Source organism: Bos indicus x Bos taurus, chromosome 16, assembly GCF_003369695.1.
Source record: "Bos indicus x Bos taurus breed Angus x Brahman F1 hybrid chromosome 16, Bos_hybrid_MaternalHap_v2.0, whole genome shotgun sequence".
NCBI lineage: Eukaryota > Metazoa > Chordata > Mammalia > Artiodactyla > Bovidae > Bos > Bos indicus x Bos taurus.
In genome coordinates this window covers 64621474-64639655 of record NC_040091.1, presented here as the reverse complement: position 1 = coordinate 64639655, position 18182 = coordinate 64621474, and the positions used below count along the sequence as shown (strand labels likewise).

Below are 18182 nucleotides of genomic sequence, written 5' to 3'. Positions count from 1 at the left end.
TGGTTCCTCTGCCTTTTCTAAATCCAGCTTAAATATGAATAGCTTTCAGTTAAATATGAATATTTATTTCAGGTAAATATGAATAGCTTTCAGTTAGTGGCTCTTAGGGGCTTTTATGCTGGGAGGGATGTGACCTGGCATTACTAATAGTATTGGCAGATCATTTAAGCATTAGCATTCAAGATTGTTTTTTTTCAGACTGTAGATAGAGTCTGAGATGTTGTAAAGATACATACACACACACACAAAACCAAACAAATGTAAAACTTTGATTCTATGAGAATGTGCTCAGAAATTAAAAGAAGTGGAAGCATTTTTAGCTGAATGGCATTAGGATAGTCCTGATGATTCTTGAGTCTGCAATATTGTCAAGGGTTTCTCTGCCAGTCTGGGCATAGTTCTTTTCTGTACATTGACTTATCTTGAGTAGTAAGCTATTTGAGCCTAGGGACAGCTGGCATTTTGTAGTGAAGCCCATAGAGGGATGCCTCAGTGCTTTATATTTATCAGACTACATTAACACAGATGCTGAAGCCACATGTTGCCTAGTATTTCAGAAAATAATCTTCATTCTGTTGTATTCAATGGCATCTCTGTATCTAGTAGATGATGCAGTGTCCCAGAAAAGGCTACCTTTCTTAGAAGAATTATGTAAATATCTAGTTACTGAGCAAAAGTTTGAGGTTGTTTAATTTGGGGGTTTGGAGTTCTATGGATCACCTATTGTTGTTTAATTGCCAAGTTGTATCTGACTACTTATGACCCCAAAGACAGCAGCCCTGCCAGGCTCCTCTGTCCATGGGATTCTCCAAGCAAGAATACTGGAATGGGTTGCCATTTCCTTCTCCAGGGGATCTTCCCAGCTCAGGGATTGAGCCCGTGTCTCCTGAAGCGGTAGGCAGATTCCTTACCACTGTACCACGTGGGAAGCCCATGGATCACCTATACCTCACCGTGAATACAGTGAAGAACCTCCAGCAGCCCAGCTGTGAAAGATGAGGAGGGGATCCTGGTGGTTCTAATTTCACATTTCTCTTTAATTATAAACTTGCTGTAACAAGTGATGATGGGCCTCCATAATTCTTTCAGCCAAATGTTCATTTTAAGCCCCTGAGTGGGACAATTATAGAATCACATCTGGAATCCTGGAGAGAGAAGTTTCCATGAAGCACAGAAAAACCTCTGCAGCAACAGAAATGGGAATAATCCCTTTGATCAGTTTTCCACTTAACTGCTGCACAACAAACTAACCCAAAACTAAGTGTTTAACTTTGAGCTTCTACATTAAATCTCATGATTTTATGAGTCAGGAATGCAGGAAGAGCTCAGCTGGGCAATTCTATTACACCATATGGTATCATGTGGGGTCATTCAATAGTACTCGAGCAGGGGTCATCTGGTCTGGAGGGTCTAAGGCATTTTCACTCTCATCTTGGTGTCTTCTGGAAAATGCCAGGAAGCTGGGCTCTGTTGGATCCTCTTCCCCTCTCTGAAGTGTCAGGACTTCTTCCTGTGGTCTCTCAAGCAGTGTACTTAAGCCTCTTGTAAGGCATCCCAGGACTCCAAGAGACCAATGGAGAAGTTGTCAGCCTCTCAAAAAATATCCCGGAACTGGAGTAATGCCATTTCTGCTTTACTATATTGGTCAAGGTGCTCACAGGCCAGCCCAAAACCACAGGTGGAAGGGGAATTAGACTCCACCTCCTAGCGGGAGGAGTGTCAAGGAATTTTAACCCACACAATAGGGGACAATTATTTGTGCTGTTACAGTACCCAAATAGCACTGATGGGCAGTGCTTTCTATTGGTGAGTGAGAACATAGACTCTACAGTTGAACTGCCTGGGTTCAAATCCAAGCCTTACGATTTCAGCTATGTGACTTTATAAGTTTAAAAAAATCAGATTTATTGAGATATAATTCATATGCAGTGACATGTATTCACTTTAAGTGTGAATTTCTATAAATTTTGTCAAATTTATATACCTGTATAAACTACCAACACTATCAAGATAAAGAGCATTTCCATCACCCTAAAATGCTTCCTTGTACTACTTTTCAGCTAACCTGAAACCTCTAATCCAAGCAATCCCTGACCTACTTTCTATCACTATAGATTAGATTTGTCTCTTCTAGAGATTTATGTAAATGGAATCATATAATATGTACTCTTGTATCTAACTTCTTTCACTTGGCATGGTTTTGAGAGTCATGCATTTTTTTTTTCACACATTTCGCTATTCCTTTTCATTTTCCAGATGTATTCCTTTATACAGATATATCAGAATTTGTTCATTCATCTATTGATGAACTTATGAGTTATTTCCAATTTAGGCTATTGTGAAAAGAACTGCTAGGAACTTTTGTGTATAAGTATTTGTGTAGACATATGTTTTTACTTCTCTTCAGCAAATTCCTGTGAGTGGGAATGCTGGGTGTCACTAAATATAGGCTTACCTTAAATTGTGAAGATGTTTTCATAGTGATTTTTATCACACTGCACCCCATACCAATATGAGAGTAGCAGTTGCTCAATAACCTTATCAACACTTAATATTGTCTTTAACCATCCAAATGCATACGTATGTGTGTACCACATTATTATTTTAATGTGCATTTCCCTATAAGCAGTGATGCTGAGGAGCTTTTTATATGCCACTAACACTTTAATCTTTTGTAAAGAGTCTATTCAAGTTTTGGGGACATGTTTTTTAATTCTTTACATGCTTCAGCCTGCTCATCAGAAAAATAATTGAAAAAAAAGAAAATGGGATAATTATACATACCACATGGCATCTTTATGAGGATTAAATAAACTAATATATGTAAAAGCAGCTAAACAAATCCTGGAATGTAGTATATTAATTTATTACTGTAACTATAACAAATTACCAGAAACTTAAACATATAAACCATAAAATTTATTATCTTACAGTTCTGTAGGACAAATATTTGACACAGGTCTCACTGGGTTAAAACTAAATTGCTGTTGAGGCTGTGTTCTTTTCTGGAGACTCTGGGTAGAGGGTATTTTTCTAGCTTTTAAAGGACATTCACATTTCCTGGCTTGTGGGCCCTCTTCTGTCTTCAAAGCCAAAACAATGATCTCTCTGTGACTTTCTTTTGCTGTCAGGTCTCTCTTTGACACTCTCCTCTTTTGTATCCTCCTCTTCCACTTTTAAGGAATCCTGTGATTACATTGGGCCCACCCAAATAACCGGAAATAATCTTCCTAGATGATTATATGATTATCAAACTTAATTCCATCTGCAATCTTAATTCTTCTCCATGTATCATAACATATTCACACCTTCCAGGGATTAGGACATGAGCATCTTTGAAGGCTGTTAGTCTGCCTACCACACATAGAAAATTAGCCTTTCTTTGTATTATTATTACTAAGACTTGAGTTAAAGAGTTAAAGACTTGCAGAGTTAAAAGGCTTGCGTTCAAATCCTGGTTCGTCACAGCCATGTGGTATTGGGCAAGTTAATTTCCTTTTTGAATTTCCATTTGCTTAGCTACAGAATTACTGACAATCCCATGACCCACCTTTACAGAATTTTTGTGAGGAATGCATAAGACAGGTAAGTAAAAGAGCTATATATCCCACCTGAAGAAACACACCTGATTTCCAGCTAAAATGGTGAATTAAATGTATAAAGTTATCTTACCTCGCTAGAGAAACTCCACTAAAGTAAAAGAATAAAAATGTGAGCAAAAAAAAAAAAAAGCCAGCAAATTGCTGGTAGTAGAGGATAAAAGAAACAGTGAAGTGATGACTAAGTTCTAGCAGAGGGAATGTCACTGAGAAATACACTCCGTTGCCTGGCAGACCTCCAGGAAGGGAAGGCTGAGAGGCACCAGGGGCTGGGGAAGGTGGGGACAGAGCCCTAGGCTGGAATTAGGGACTCGGGGAAAGCCTGTTAAACTCCTGGCCCTGCTCTCGCCTGGGAGCAGCCAGATGGCTACAGGAGGCCAGCAGTTCATTATTTGGAGAAACTGAACCAAAAAAGGCGCACAGTGGAGGGCAAAGGAAATAATTCATGGTGGAATTCTGCAGGTTTAGCAAGTAGATACATTACCCCACTCCTTCCACAAACAGGGACAGAAACCAGGTTGGAACTGAAAGAATTTTTCCCAGCAGAAACCAAGTGCTCCCAGAGAAAAGACTTAAACAGATGAGCTTCCCTAATAAAAGTTTCACGTGGCCTTCTACTCTGCCATGATATCAACTGCCAGCCGACTTTTTAGTGCCTCACTCCTGAACGTGATGAGTCAGTTCAGGATCACAGACATTTGAAGAAAGTCTTCAATATAAAGGACAGAGAAGAAATCAAATAAATAGGAAGGAAACAAAACTTGAATGAAAATGGCAAAGCAGGGGCAGAACAGAATGTAAAATAGTTATAGTGTACATTCTCAGAGAGAGAAGAAAGATATTGCATTGATTAGGAAGAATACTGTACTGTAAAAACACAAAATCAGAGAATAAGAAAGAGCTCTTGGATATTAAATATACAATTACTGAAAACAGAGCTAAATACTCATCCACTATAGTTGGAAGTCAATAGATAATATCAAAATGTATAGATCAATAGGTGCAGTGCACAATAAGCTTGTTATTTGGAAATGTGTAGCAAATATCCAAATAATTAGTTACCCCCAAACCAAATAGTTTTAACTGGAAGGCTCTGGACTGAAGAACTAGAAGTTAGAAATCAGTGGGGCATGGGTCCGGAAGCTTATTCCACTTTGATTTAAATGTTAATTTAGTTCCCTTTGTCTTTCTGTGAAAAAAAAATATTGTAGTAAAATATATGTAGGATAAAACTTACCATTAAAGACATTCAGTTTGTTCACAAGGTTGTGTAACCCTCACCACTATTTCAGTCTCTGAATATTTTCTTTGATCCAAAGGAAATCTTCTGTCTATTAAAAAGTCACCCCATCTCCTCTCCTTCCATTGCCTGGCAACCATCGATCTGCTTTCTGTCTTCAGGAATTTGTTGATTCTGGATATTTCCTATAAATGGAATTGAATAATATATGGCCTTTAGAAAGTGTCTTCTTTCATTTAGCATATTTTTAAAGTCCACCCACCCTGTGGCAAGTCCTGGTACTTCACTTCTTCCTGTGACTGAATAATATTCCATTGGTGAATAGACCACATTTTGTTTTTCCACTCATCAGTTGATGAACATTTGACTTGTTTCTACCTTTTAGCTGTTGTGAATAGCCCTGCTATAAACATCTGTGTGAAGTTTTCGTTGACTACCTGTTTTCAGTTGTTTGGGGTGTGTACCCAGGAGTACAATTCCTGAGTCATGGGCAATTCCATTTTTAACAATGCAAACCCACCAAACTGTTTTCCACAGTGGTTACACCATTTTATATTTCAATCAGCAGTGTGCAAATGTTCCAATATCTCCACATTCTCATCCACACTTGTCCATTTGTCTTTTGAGGAAACTAAAAATTTACGGAGTTCTCAGTAGAACTAAAAATGATGTATAGGTAGTACTGTGATAGATCAACAGTATTAAAATAAAACCACAGGTGATATCGTTAATAATAGACACAAGGATTAGAGAAAAGTTTGGGGATTGTTAGAACCTTACCAGGTATATTCATTTCCTTGCTGCTGTAACAAACTATTACAAACTTAAAGGCTTCACCCAACAGAAAATTGTTCTCTGGAGGTCAGAGTACAAAATGGGTCCTACCTTGCTAGAGTCAGGATGTTGATAAGGCTACGTTCCACTCTGGAGGCTCTGGGGAGAATCTGCTTTCTTGTCTTTACTTCTTTCTCTCCTTCAGCTTCTAGAGATTGTCAGCATTCCTAGACTCTTCTCCGTATTCAAAGCTACAGGGTAGCATTTCCTCTCCTCTCTGACCCTCTCCATTTTTACATCTCCTTCCTCTGACTGATCCTCCTGCTTCTCTCTTACAAGGACGCTGTGATTACATTGGGCTCACGTGGGTCATCCAAGATCATTTCCCCATCCCCAAATGCTAAACTTAATCCCAGCTGCAAAACCCTTTTGGCATGTAAATTAAGGTGTTCACAGGTTCTGGGGGTTGGGATGTGGATGGTTTTAGAAGGCTATTATTCAGCCTGTCACACCAGGGTAACCATTGTAAACGAAAGTCTCATATGGAGAAGCAGTCAGAAAGGGCCTTGTCAAGTAGAAAGTGGGAAAGTGATCTGGAGAATTTCTAAACCTCCCAAGCTTAATTGTCTAAGCTAAGTTTAGTTTGGTAAAAGGATAAACATGTTATCTACTGTACATTTGTGCAGCTTCAAAAAATGTCAGTTTCTCTATTTAGAGCACTGCTTTCTTTAAAAAAAACAAAAAAGGCTCTTTTGGGGGGGGCTGTGCTACTTGGCATGCAAGATCTTAGTTCCCTGACCAAGGATGGAACTTGTATTCCCTACATTGGAAGTTTGGAGTCAACCACCAGACCACCAGGAAAATCCCCAGAGCACCACTCTAGGAATTCCAGTGCCATCATTTTTAAATCAATAAGACCAGTATTCACAAGGGCACCATGAAAGGAGAATCAGGGTTCCCTAAGACTCCTGAGTAATGGCAAAGAACTAGATGATTCGGGATGCTGGAAGCCCTTTTGGAGATTTGTAGAAGAACTATATTGTGTTTCCTTTGCTCAACACTTTTTTTTTTAATTAATTAATTTATTTTAATTGGAGGCTAATTACTTTACAATATTGTAGTGGTTTTGGCCATACATTTACATGAATCAGCCATGGGTGTACATGTGTTCCCCATCTTGAACTCCCCTCCCACCTCCCTCCCCATCCCATCCCTCAGGGTCATCCCGGTGCGCCAACCCTGAGCACCCTGTCTCATGCATCGAACCTGGACTGGCAATCTATTTCACATATGGTAATATACATGTTTCAATGCTATTCTCTCAAATCATTCCACCTTTGCATTCTCCCACAGAGTCCAAAAGTCTGTTCTTTACATCTGTGTCTCTTTTGCTGTCTCACATATAGGGTCATTGTTACCATCTTTCTAAATTCCATATATATGCGTTAGTATACTGTATTGGTGTTTTTCTTTCTGACTTACTTCACTCTGTATAATTGGTTCCAGTTTCATCCACCTCATTAGAACTGATTCAAATGCATTCTTTTTAATACCTGGCTAATATTCCATTAAAGTGGTCTTAGACCTATTGACTCTTCTGGCCAGGAAAGCAAATGAAAAAAGGCAGGTTTTATCAGGGGCTCCAGAATTCATTTCCATAACTAACACCTCTAGAAGAATATCCCATGCACTTACAATTTCTTTTCATCTCATTTATTTCTGTTAGAGAGTGTAATATACACTTGGCACATGGCTTCTTCTCAAGAAATCCTTAAAGAAAATAATATTCCTCCCGCCCAATAATCTTATAAATGTATGCTAATATTGTCATTAGAAGAATATTGTTTTAACATGTATAAATGGTAGAGATATGTCACAACAATTGGATCTTTTATTGAAAAAGTTACCATATAATTTTGGCAAATAGATGAGCTAGGTAATATTCTAAAATGTGTAGTCAGGGTTTAAATGGCTGAAAAACTGATGTCTAATGAAGATTTGTTATTGAAAGAAAGGAGGAGCCCAGAGAGTGCACACTGAATTGCTAACAGGACAGTGTCAAAACAAGCATTCATGAGGGCTGATTGAGAATCCACAGAATGCAATAAGCAGACACAGGCTTTTGTGGGTGCCTGTGATTTAACAGCGATAGGGGAACTGGGCCTGGCGTAAGAGACAAAGAGTCCTTCAGAAGGTAGAAATGAATAGTTCAAATCAGGAATTTAAAAATAATATTCCTGCCAAAGAACCCTTTGGTGATTTTTCCAAACAAGAAAAATGTAACATGTTTGTATTCGTGCCATCTGAGAAATTAAACCCCAATTCGTTTGTCTTCTATTTTCTGCCAAGTCATCAGTTTGCTTTTGTTTCCTTCTGGTAGAATGAACAAGTCCTCAAATGCTGTGAACTCCATCCTGATGCAAACTCTAATCTCAGACAAAAGAAACTCACTCTTTGTCCTCCAATAACCTGACCCATCTACTATTTTTTTACTTCTTAGCCTTCAACTCTTGATTTGAATTTTCTTCACCCTGTATATGTTCTAAGTAAACTCAGAGATGTCTGCGTTTGGTTTGCTAGTCACAGTCCGATTCTGGTGACCCCGCTGAGCCTCACCTCAAATTTCCATTTATTCATACATCAAATTGCCTCTAGGGGTATGACATTTGGGATGTGATTAGAAGGCCAAGTGAAAAATACTTAACAAAGTCACATGACAAGGCCACTTGGACAAAAGGACTTTGTACGTGACTTCACACAATGGGAAATCATGAACTTTTTCTCACCCTTTAAGTGGCATCAAGCCAAAATAAACTTAGAAACTACCCTCTGCCAGGGTTCTGGAAATCTTTTCAGTTCTGACATCTGGAGTTTTTATACTATAATATAAATTAACGTTAGGAATAATTCATTATTTTTCATGGACTAAAACAAAATCTTGTAGAACACTATTCTCTTACACGCTATAAATCTCACTCACTACTAATGATTTCATTGTTTATGCAATATTTTGTCACATATGGGAATATATGTAAAAGATAAGAGCATACCAGAGTAATAAGAATGGAAAAAACAAGAGATCTAGATTTAAATTCATTGTTCATTTAAGTGAATGTTGATCTTTCAGAAAAAAGTCTTTTTTTTTAAACTTAAAAAATCATTTCTGAAACCCCCACTGTATGCTCTGAATTGTGCTGGCCTTATGGGGAATATGGGCGCTGACATGGCATAGAACCTACTTTCAAGGAGGTTGGTCTTGTAGAAAGAGGCAGCATAATAAAATTAAGAAAGAATGGAAACCTGCAATTTAATTTATGATGTCAGGTATCTCTTACATTCACAACAATCTTGCAAAGAAGATATTAATCTTCCCCAATGTATTGGGGTGGCTAAAACTTTGTTTGGGTTTTTCCATAGGAGCTTCTGGAAAAACCTGCTCTTTTTGGTGAACCTAATATATGTAAGGAAACAGTGGTTCAGGAAGGTGAAGTAATTTGCCTGGGGTCACTCAGCCAGTAAATTGCCAAAGCAGGATTCACAGTCAGATGTTTCTAACTTTAGAGAACCAAGTGATTTCCACTTTGCTCCACCACCTCGTAGTTCTAGTGTATTAACCTGTTTCCTAGAATAAGTCACTCAGTCATCCCATGCTTTAGTTTCTTAGACTATAAAATGCAGAGGTTTCTTTCCTGGACTTTCATTCTATATCATCTTTAGACCAACCCATGAGGCACTGAAAGAGCAATCCCAGACAGAGGTCTAGGTGGGCTTGCCAACCTCCACCCTTAGGACATCAGAGTGCCCTATGTTCAATGGGAGATATACTGATCAGAGCAGTTGGGCCCTGAAGAAAAGTAGGATTTGGATGGGTAGAGAGGATGCAAAGGGTTTTGCAGACTGAGAGCATATCAGGGTAAAAGTAAGGAGCCAGAGCCGGGAGGGATGCTGGCCTGTTTGCTGGATAGTGATGGGATGGAGAGATTGGCGAGTGAGGGGCCTATTGTGCAGTGTGTGTTGGGGAGGGGATTTGTTGGGTCAAGATGAAGAAGGCCCTTGAATACTAGGTGTTGTTCTCCACTGGAAAGGCTCAGAGAACTGTTTCAAGACTGGCAAATCTCTGTGCCACTACTTACTGCTTCAGATCTTGAACATGATAAGTCAGTTGGCTGAGGAGTTCAGATCTTATAATGGAAAAGAGAACTCGGATTGAGAAATATTAATTATTTGCTAGTGCCTAGCAGCAGCAGCAGCAGCAGCAGCAGCAAGTAATAGGGTTCGCAAATTCATGGTAAATGAATGAATGATGTCTGAGAGGCAGGCAGATTTATTTAATTTTCCTGGAGGGTTAATCCAGAGCTACGTATATCATTTGGTTCTCTTAGGCAAACTCTCTGAGACCCCTACATGTGAGAGAGGGGCCTGGATGAGGCACTTTGCATGACTGTGGATATCTTTCCTCTGTGTTAATGACTGGCTGTTTAGAGGCTCAATCTGGGGCAGGACTGATAACAGCCAGGCTCTAGCCAGCCTGGCCAAAGGACCCGTAGATGGACTTAACTGCTTAGTAGCATAAAGTGCCACTGTTTAAGAATGACAGGAACCATGGTTACCCAGTCAGAAGGCAGTGGAGGAGAACTAAATGTGGACCAGTTTGTTCTTTGGGATTACCACCATGCAAGGGAATGTTTGAGACTAGAAGCCACAAAGAATCAAAAGCAAAAACAAAGTATTTATGTTGATGAAACTGAACAATGGTTATCTGAGGCAACATTGAAATACAGCTGTGAAGTAAACAGATCAAATCCCTGACCCCATGGAGCTTCCTTTGTAGTGGAAAAAGACAGATAATAAATAAAAATGATTTTTCAAAATACAAGGTCAGTAATCCTAGCATATTATATCCTTTGCCAATGGTTTTGAAAGCCTCCTCTGTCATATATTAACTTTCCATGTATCTGTAGTTCTGCAAACAATTTATCTATTCTGTTTGTTATTTCTATTTGCCTAGTTTTGCCTACATTCTTGATTACTACAATTTTATTATTTTAAATTAATTTTTATGCAGTACAGTTGCTTTACAATGTTGTGTTAGTTTCTGCAGTGCAGCAAAGTGAATCAGTTATATGTATATGTTTACCTTTTCTTTTCGAGATCTCCTTCCCATTTAGGTCACCACAGAGCACTGAGTAGAGTTCCCTAAATAGAAGATTCTCATTAGTTATCTGTATTATACATAGTAGTGTATATATGTCAGTCCCAATCTCCCAATTCATTCCACTCCCCCTTCTCCCCGCGGTATCCATATGTTTGTTCTCTGCATCTGTGTCTCTATTTCTGCTTTGCAAATAAGTTCATCTGTACCATTTTTCTAGATTCTACATAGGAGTGTTAATACATTATATTTGTTTTTCTCTTTCTGACTTACTTCATTCTGTATGACATCTCTAGGTCTAGCCACATCTCTGCAAATGGCACTATTTCATTCCTTTTCATGGCTGAATAATATTCCATTATATATATATATACATATACTATATATGCATGTATGTATAGGTACATACATATATGTGTGTGCGTGTGTGTGTGTAATTCAGGTTTTTCTGTAACAACTCATGGAAAAACCTAAAGCAATTTTTTGGCCAACCCAATATGTACCACATCTTCTTTATCCATTCCTCTGTTGTTGAACATTTAGGCTGCTTTCACATCCTGGCTATTGTAAATAGTGCTGCAATGAACATTGGGATGCATGTATCTTTTGAATTATGGTTTTCTCCAGGTATATGCCCAGGAATTGGATTACTGGGTCATGTGGTAGTTCTACTTTTAGTTTTTTGAGGAACCTCCATACTGTTCTCCATAGTGGCTGTAGCAATTTTCATTCCCAACGACAGTGTAAGAGGATTCCCCTTCCTCCATATCCTCTCCAGCATTTATTGATTGTAGATTTTTTGATTACAGACATTCTGACCAATGTGAGGTCACCATACCTCACTGTAGTTTTGATTTGCATTTCTCTAAAAATCAGCCATCTTTTCATGTTTGCTGGCCACTGTATTTTTAAACTCTGATACATGATACAGCAAGCCTCCCAAATTAATTTTCTGCAAAAGTGCCTTAGCTAGCTTTATTCCATATTCCCCAGTATAAATTTTAGAATCAATTTGTCAAATCCCATGAAAACTCCCTATTGGCTTTTGATTGGACTTGCATTATATTTATAGATCAGTTTGGGAAGAAAAAAAAAGTGATTCTTGTAAATTTCTCTGTTCTTATGTCTTTAATATCTTTCATTATATTTTATAATATTCTTCCTAAAGCTCTTGCACACCTTTTATTAGATTTAGTCTTTTAATTTGTATTGCTATCATTGATGATACTGACTTTAAAACTATATTCTCTAAAGGTTTATTACTGCTATACTATAGGAATGTAATTTAATATTGACTTTTTAAATCTATCAACTAACTTTGCTGAATCCAAATATTAATTTTGATACTTTTTGAGCAGATTCTCTGATTTTCTATGTAGATAACTTTATCATCTTAAAGTAGTTCACTTGGTGATTTTGTTCACAAGGGGACAGTTGGCCATGTCTGGAGACATTTTTATTGGTCCTAACTGAGAGCATGAAATTTCTGTAGTCATTTACTAAAAATTATTTAGTGAACTCCTACCGTGTATTAGTCCCTGTTTGAGAAACTGTGTATTCAGAGGTAATCAAAACAAATATGTTCCTACCCACTGCAAAATTTAGAGTTTAGTTTATACCTTGCAAACAGAAAATAGAATTCCTTTCAAAGTCTTTATGAAAATTCAAAAATCACAGAAAGTGATCATATAAGAGAACAAACTGAAAACTGACAAAATTCAAAAAGGCAAAATTTATATAACATATATTCTTTTACCACTATGCTATGAAGACAGAAATCAATATAAAAATATTTAAATATTTAAAGAAACAAACAACTCCTTGCCAACTGGAGATCATGTATAGAAAAAGAATATAAAATATATAAAAGAATATATATATATTCATGTATAGAAAAAGAATATATATATATAAAAGAATATAAATATAGACATATAAGAGAATATATATATATAAAAGAATATATATATTCATGTATAGAAAAAGAATATAAAAGGAACCACAAGCATGACAGAAGCAACTAACATAAAGGAGACATTAATTACTTATAAAACAAAAAAATAGTGGAACTGACAAATTTTAAAAGTTTCTTATTTGAAAAACACTAGACATCACCAACTCAATGGGCATGAGTTAGAGCAAGCTCTGCGAGTTGGTGATGGACAGGGAAGCCTAGCGTGCTGCAGTCCATGGGGTCACAAACAGTCAGACTGAGCGACTGAACTGAACTGAATTGAGACAAAGGAAGGGAAAAGAGTGACTTTGTGGTACAGAAACTGACAAACACTACCTAAGCCAGGTGGTCAAACTCAGTAGCAACAATGATGTCATGCGGACAGTATATAACCACTGATGATGCGATGAGAGTGATACTTCCCTTTCTGATCCTCGTCACTCAAACTCGTCATCTCAGCCTAGTCATGACAAAAATCCCAACTGAGGGGCATGTAAAATACTATCTGAGCTGTATTCTTCAGACTGTCAAGGTCATCCAAAACATGGTCTGAGAAACTATCACAGCCAAGAGGAGCCAAAGGAGACAGGACAGCTAAATGTAATATGGGAAGCTGGATGCCCTTCTGGAACAGACAGAGAGCACACAGTAAAAATTAAGGAAATCTGAAAAAAGAAAGTATGGATTTTAGTTAATAATAAGGTGTCTTATAGGTTCATTAATTGTGACAAATATACCATCCTAATGTAAGACAGTAACAATGGGGGAAACTGGATGGGGCATATGGAAATTCTATAGTATCTGCCACTTTTCTGTCATTCTAAAACTATGTTTGTGTCCTATTGCTGCTGTAACAAATTATCACAGATCTATTGGCTTAAAATAATGCAAACTTTAAAAGTTTGGGGGGTCAGAAGTCCAAAATGAGTCTTGTTGTTTAGTTTCTAGGTTGTGTCTGACCCTTTGTGACTCCATGGACTGTAGCCCACCTGGTTCCTCTGTCCATGGAATTCTCCACTTTCCTTCAGAGGATCTTCCCGACCTAGGGATCAATCCCATGTCTCCTGCATTGGCAGGTGAATTCTTTATCACTGAGACACCAGGGAATCTTAGAGGGGTGAAAATCAAGGAGCTGGCAGGGCTGGTTCCTTCTGGAGGCTCCAGAGGCAACTCCATTCCTTGTCTTTTCCAGCTTCTATAGACTGCTAGCATTCATTGACTTGTGGCCACATCACTCCAATCTCTTCTTATGTTGTCATATCACCTTCTCCTCTGTCTGACTTTCTTGGACCCTTCTTATAAGGACCCTGTGATTATACAGGGCCCACTGGGATAATCCAGAATAATCTCCCCATCATAAAAATCCTTAATTTAACCACACTTGCAAAGTACCTATGACCATATAACATTCACAGGTTCTGGAGGTTAGGACATTTACATTTTGTGGGGTTATTATTCAGCTTACTCTGCTACTTATCTAAGGGTTTCCCAGGTGGCACTAGTGGTAAAGAACCTGCCTGCCAATGCAGGGAACAGAAGAGATGTGGGTTTGATCCCTGGGTTGGGAAGATCCTCTGGAGGAGGGCACAGCAACCTGCCCCAGTATTCTTTCCTGGCGAACCCCATGTGCAGAGGGGCCTGGTGGGCTACAGTTGATAAGGTTGCAGAGTCAGACATGACTGAAGTGACTTAACACACATACATGCACACTACTCTAAAATTAAAAGCTTATTTTCAAAAAACAACAAATATTAGAAACAAAAGTGAGCACACAGTTAAATACCAAAGACTAATAGGAAATATAACAAAAGATATAAAATATCTTTATATGGAGATTTTAAAATATAAGAGCGTATCAACCTTGGTCGCCTAATAGATATGGCATTGGCTTCCTAAAATATAAGAGAGTAGTACATATGACTATGAAATTATATATTCCATTATCTAGAAGAAATAAATGATTTCCTGGGGCAACAAGGTGTTATGGGAAAAAATATCAGAAAAAGACCCAGGCACAACTGGAAAATGTTGTCACAGAAGTCTTCAGGACAGGATGTTTTTATAATGACCATCATTTCTACTTATTCAGGGTTACTAAGTAATGGACAGAGCTGGAATTCAAACCAGCATTTGTCTGGCTTTAAACCCCATGTACTTTCACAGCATCATTTTGTCTCCTGTGCATACATGAATCAGTCTTTTCATTCTTTCAAGAAACAGATTTTTTCCATTCTATATAATCTATTCCAGAACATGGAAAGCTACTTAATTCATTTTTAACTCTTCAAAACTATGTAGCAGAGCCTAGTGAGACAGGCTCCTCTCTCAAGCTGCATAATCTTAGCCTCAATTCCTTATCCACAAAATATATGTAATGCTGTATTTCATTTGTAAATGTTGTAATAAAATACAGGAAAAAATGTGGTATTTGAAACATCATATGAGTGTACAAAATGATCACAACTGCTATTATTATTATTAAAGCCTAACAAAGATAGGATAAAAAGAAAAAGACCCATATATTTAAAAACTCTAAATAATGTAATAGTCAATGGGACTCAAAAAACTATTTGGAAAGAATAATCTACCACAACCAAGTAGAAGCTATCAGTTTTTTTTTTTTTAAATAATCTTATTTATTTATGGCCATGCTGGGTCTTTGCTGTTGCGAGTACTTTTCTCTAGTTGCAGCAAGCACAGGCTACGCTCTAGTTTCAGGGTGCGGGCTTTCATTGCGGTGGCTTCTCTTGTTGAAGACCGTGTGCTCTAGAGTGCATGGGCTTCAGCAGTTGTGGCTCCCAGGCTCTAGAGCAGAGGCTCAACAGTTGCGGCAAGGGCTAGTTGCTCCGAGGCATGTGGGAACTTCCTGGATCAGGGATCGAACTCATGTCTCCTGCATTGGCAGGTGGATTCTTTACCACTGAGCCACCAGAGAAGCCCCAGTTTGGTTTAATATTGGAAAATTATTATGTTATATCATATTGAGAGGTCAAATTAAAAAAAAAAAAACTTATAAGATCATTAGTTTTTGAAAGGCGTTGATAAAATATTGCAATCGTATCATTTTTTGTTGTTTTTCCTGTATGAAAAAGCATCCCAACATCAAGGTATAGGGAAGAGGAGAACAAGGGACATACCCCTTTGTGTAAGGACATGGTGGGGCAGGAGAAGGATAAGCCTCAAAAGGAGGGGCGGCAGGGGAATGTCATTAAGGCAGCAAAATAGTCTGTAAGAAGTTGAAGGAGGAGTCTTCACAGCCTCAGAGATGAAGACAGAGGTCACCTTCTCAGACGGAGTCTCTTCACTCAAGTGTTCAAAGGAAGGGAAATGTCGGTGTCTCTCCTCTTGGTTCTGTTGCAGCCATTTTGTTGTTCACTTGGGGTCACCTCCTGCCTTGTGTAGATAAGAGGGCTGCGAGGCTCGGGATGCAGAGTCCCTTGTGGGGGTTAAAAGTCAGCATTTCCAGCAGCAGCTGTGCTCCAGACTCCTCTGTCTCAGGTACAACTGTGAGGAGCCCCCAGGGTGGGGGCAGGGGGAAGGCTCCTGGGGACAGAAATACGTTTGGAGGCCAGTCATCCTTTGGGGGCCGTTCAATCAGGTCAAAGATTCTGCCTATCAGCTAACTGGTCAGCTTCAGAGTGTCTCTGTGAAGATACAGCCAACGCACCACACATCTAGAGGCTTTGCATAGGTAGATTGCAAAAGGACTTTTGGAGTTCACGGTACCAGAGTGTTAACAGCCACAGGTGTAGTGCTGCCTGGTAGCTGTAGATTCTGGCCAGGCCAAAGTCAGCCAGCCTGACTGTCCCACCACTTGTCACCTTCTTCTGGCTTCAGGTCTCGGTGAACGATGCCGTTGGCAGGAAGGAAATCCAGGCCTCTTAGAAACCAGGGCATCAGATTCTTGGTGGTCTCCACTGGCAAGCCTGGTGGGGGTGCCTTGTCCAGATACGTCCTTAGGTCTTGGTTCACATGCTCACACACCAGGGTCACTTTGGCCTCTCGGTCATTTTAGGCGGTGGCACTGACGTCCATCAGCCGGACAGCACTGGGATGCTCAAGAGCCTCCAGACATGGCAGTAAGTCCACCTTACCAACTGTGCTGATGGGCAGGCCTCCTCCAGCACACCTCTACTGGAGACTCTTACACTCTTGAGGGCCACAAAATGGCCACCGTGGGGATCACGGCCTTGTACACGGTCCCATCGGCCCTGACACCAATTCAGCCATTGGCTTATATGGAGGGGTAGCCATTATCAGACCACAGGAGACTCTTGCGGGTCTCTGGAGGTCGGGAGCCACTCGGGTGGCAGGTTATCCGGATCCTGGAGCTGGTTCCTGCATCACCATACATTTCAGGTCTGTCCTGGGCCGCTGGGCGGTACCAGCCCAGCCAGAGACAGAGGTCACAGGCTAGAGTGGTCCCTTTACTTCCACCTTCACCGTGTGAGCGCTGCCCTGCAATCATTGCTAATGAGACAAATCTTTTTGTTATCTATATAAGGATAATTCCTTAACACATTAAGGAACATTTTCATATTGACAACTCATTTAATTTATTAGGAAAATACAAATGGAGACATTTCCACTAACATCGGGAACAAACCAAGAATGTCTACTCTCCTCCCTAGTTAATTATTATTTTATAAGTTTTGGTGCAGCAGAGAACAAAAATAAGAAGGGTGATTAGCAGAAAAAGAAAAACAAAGTTATCATTGTTTGCAGCTGATATCATCATATATCTAGAAAACCCTAGAGAACCAGCTAAAAAATAATTATAAGCGACTCTGGCAAGATGAATAAATATAAGTGTCAATGGATTTCAAACATACCAGGCACAATCAGAAAGTATAATGAGGAACGAAACTCTTTCACAATAGTAACAGGAATATAAAACACCTAGAAATACAAGCTTAATAAAAAGTATGTCAGACCTTCATGAAAAATGCCATAGAATTATACCAAGAAGCATAAAATAAGGCTTAAATAAATAGGAAGCCATGCCGTGTGTCTGTGTGGACTATTATAAATATATCAGTTTTATCCACACTAATTTTTAGGTTTAATGTAACCCAACACATTCTCAATAGGATTTTTTCTTCAGTAGTTCTTCTGGAGGAATAGGTATATAAGAATTTGTTGCTGTTGTTATTTAGTAGCTCAGTCATGACCAACTCTGCCTCCCCACGGACCGCAGCATGCCAGGCTTCCCTGTCCTTCACCATCTCCCAGATTTGCTCAAACTCATGTCTATTGAATTGGTGATGCCATCCAACCATCTCATCTTCTGTCATCCCCTTCTCTTCTTGCCTTCAATCTTTCCCAATCTTTCTAATGGGTCAGCTCTTCACATCAGGTGGCCAACGTATTGAAACTTCAGCTTCAGCATCACATAAGAATAGCAAAAGAAAAGTTGGAAAGGAAAGCTAATGAGGAAGGTTGAACTTGTTCTACCAGGTAGAA

The 18182-nt window shown here is 39.0% G+C and overlaps 1 pseudogene; it reads right to left on the bottom strand.

Annotated features, from left to right (window-relative positions):
- Positions 1–16091: 16091 nt before the first annotated feature.
- LOC113906258 lies at positions 16092–16973 on the bottom strand (annotated as a pseudogene).
- Positions 16974–18182: the final 1209 nt, after the last annotated feature.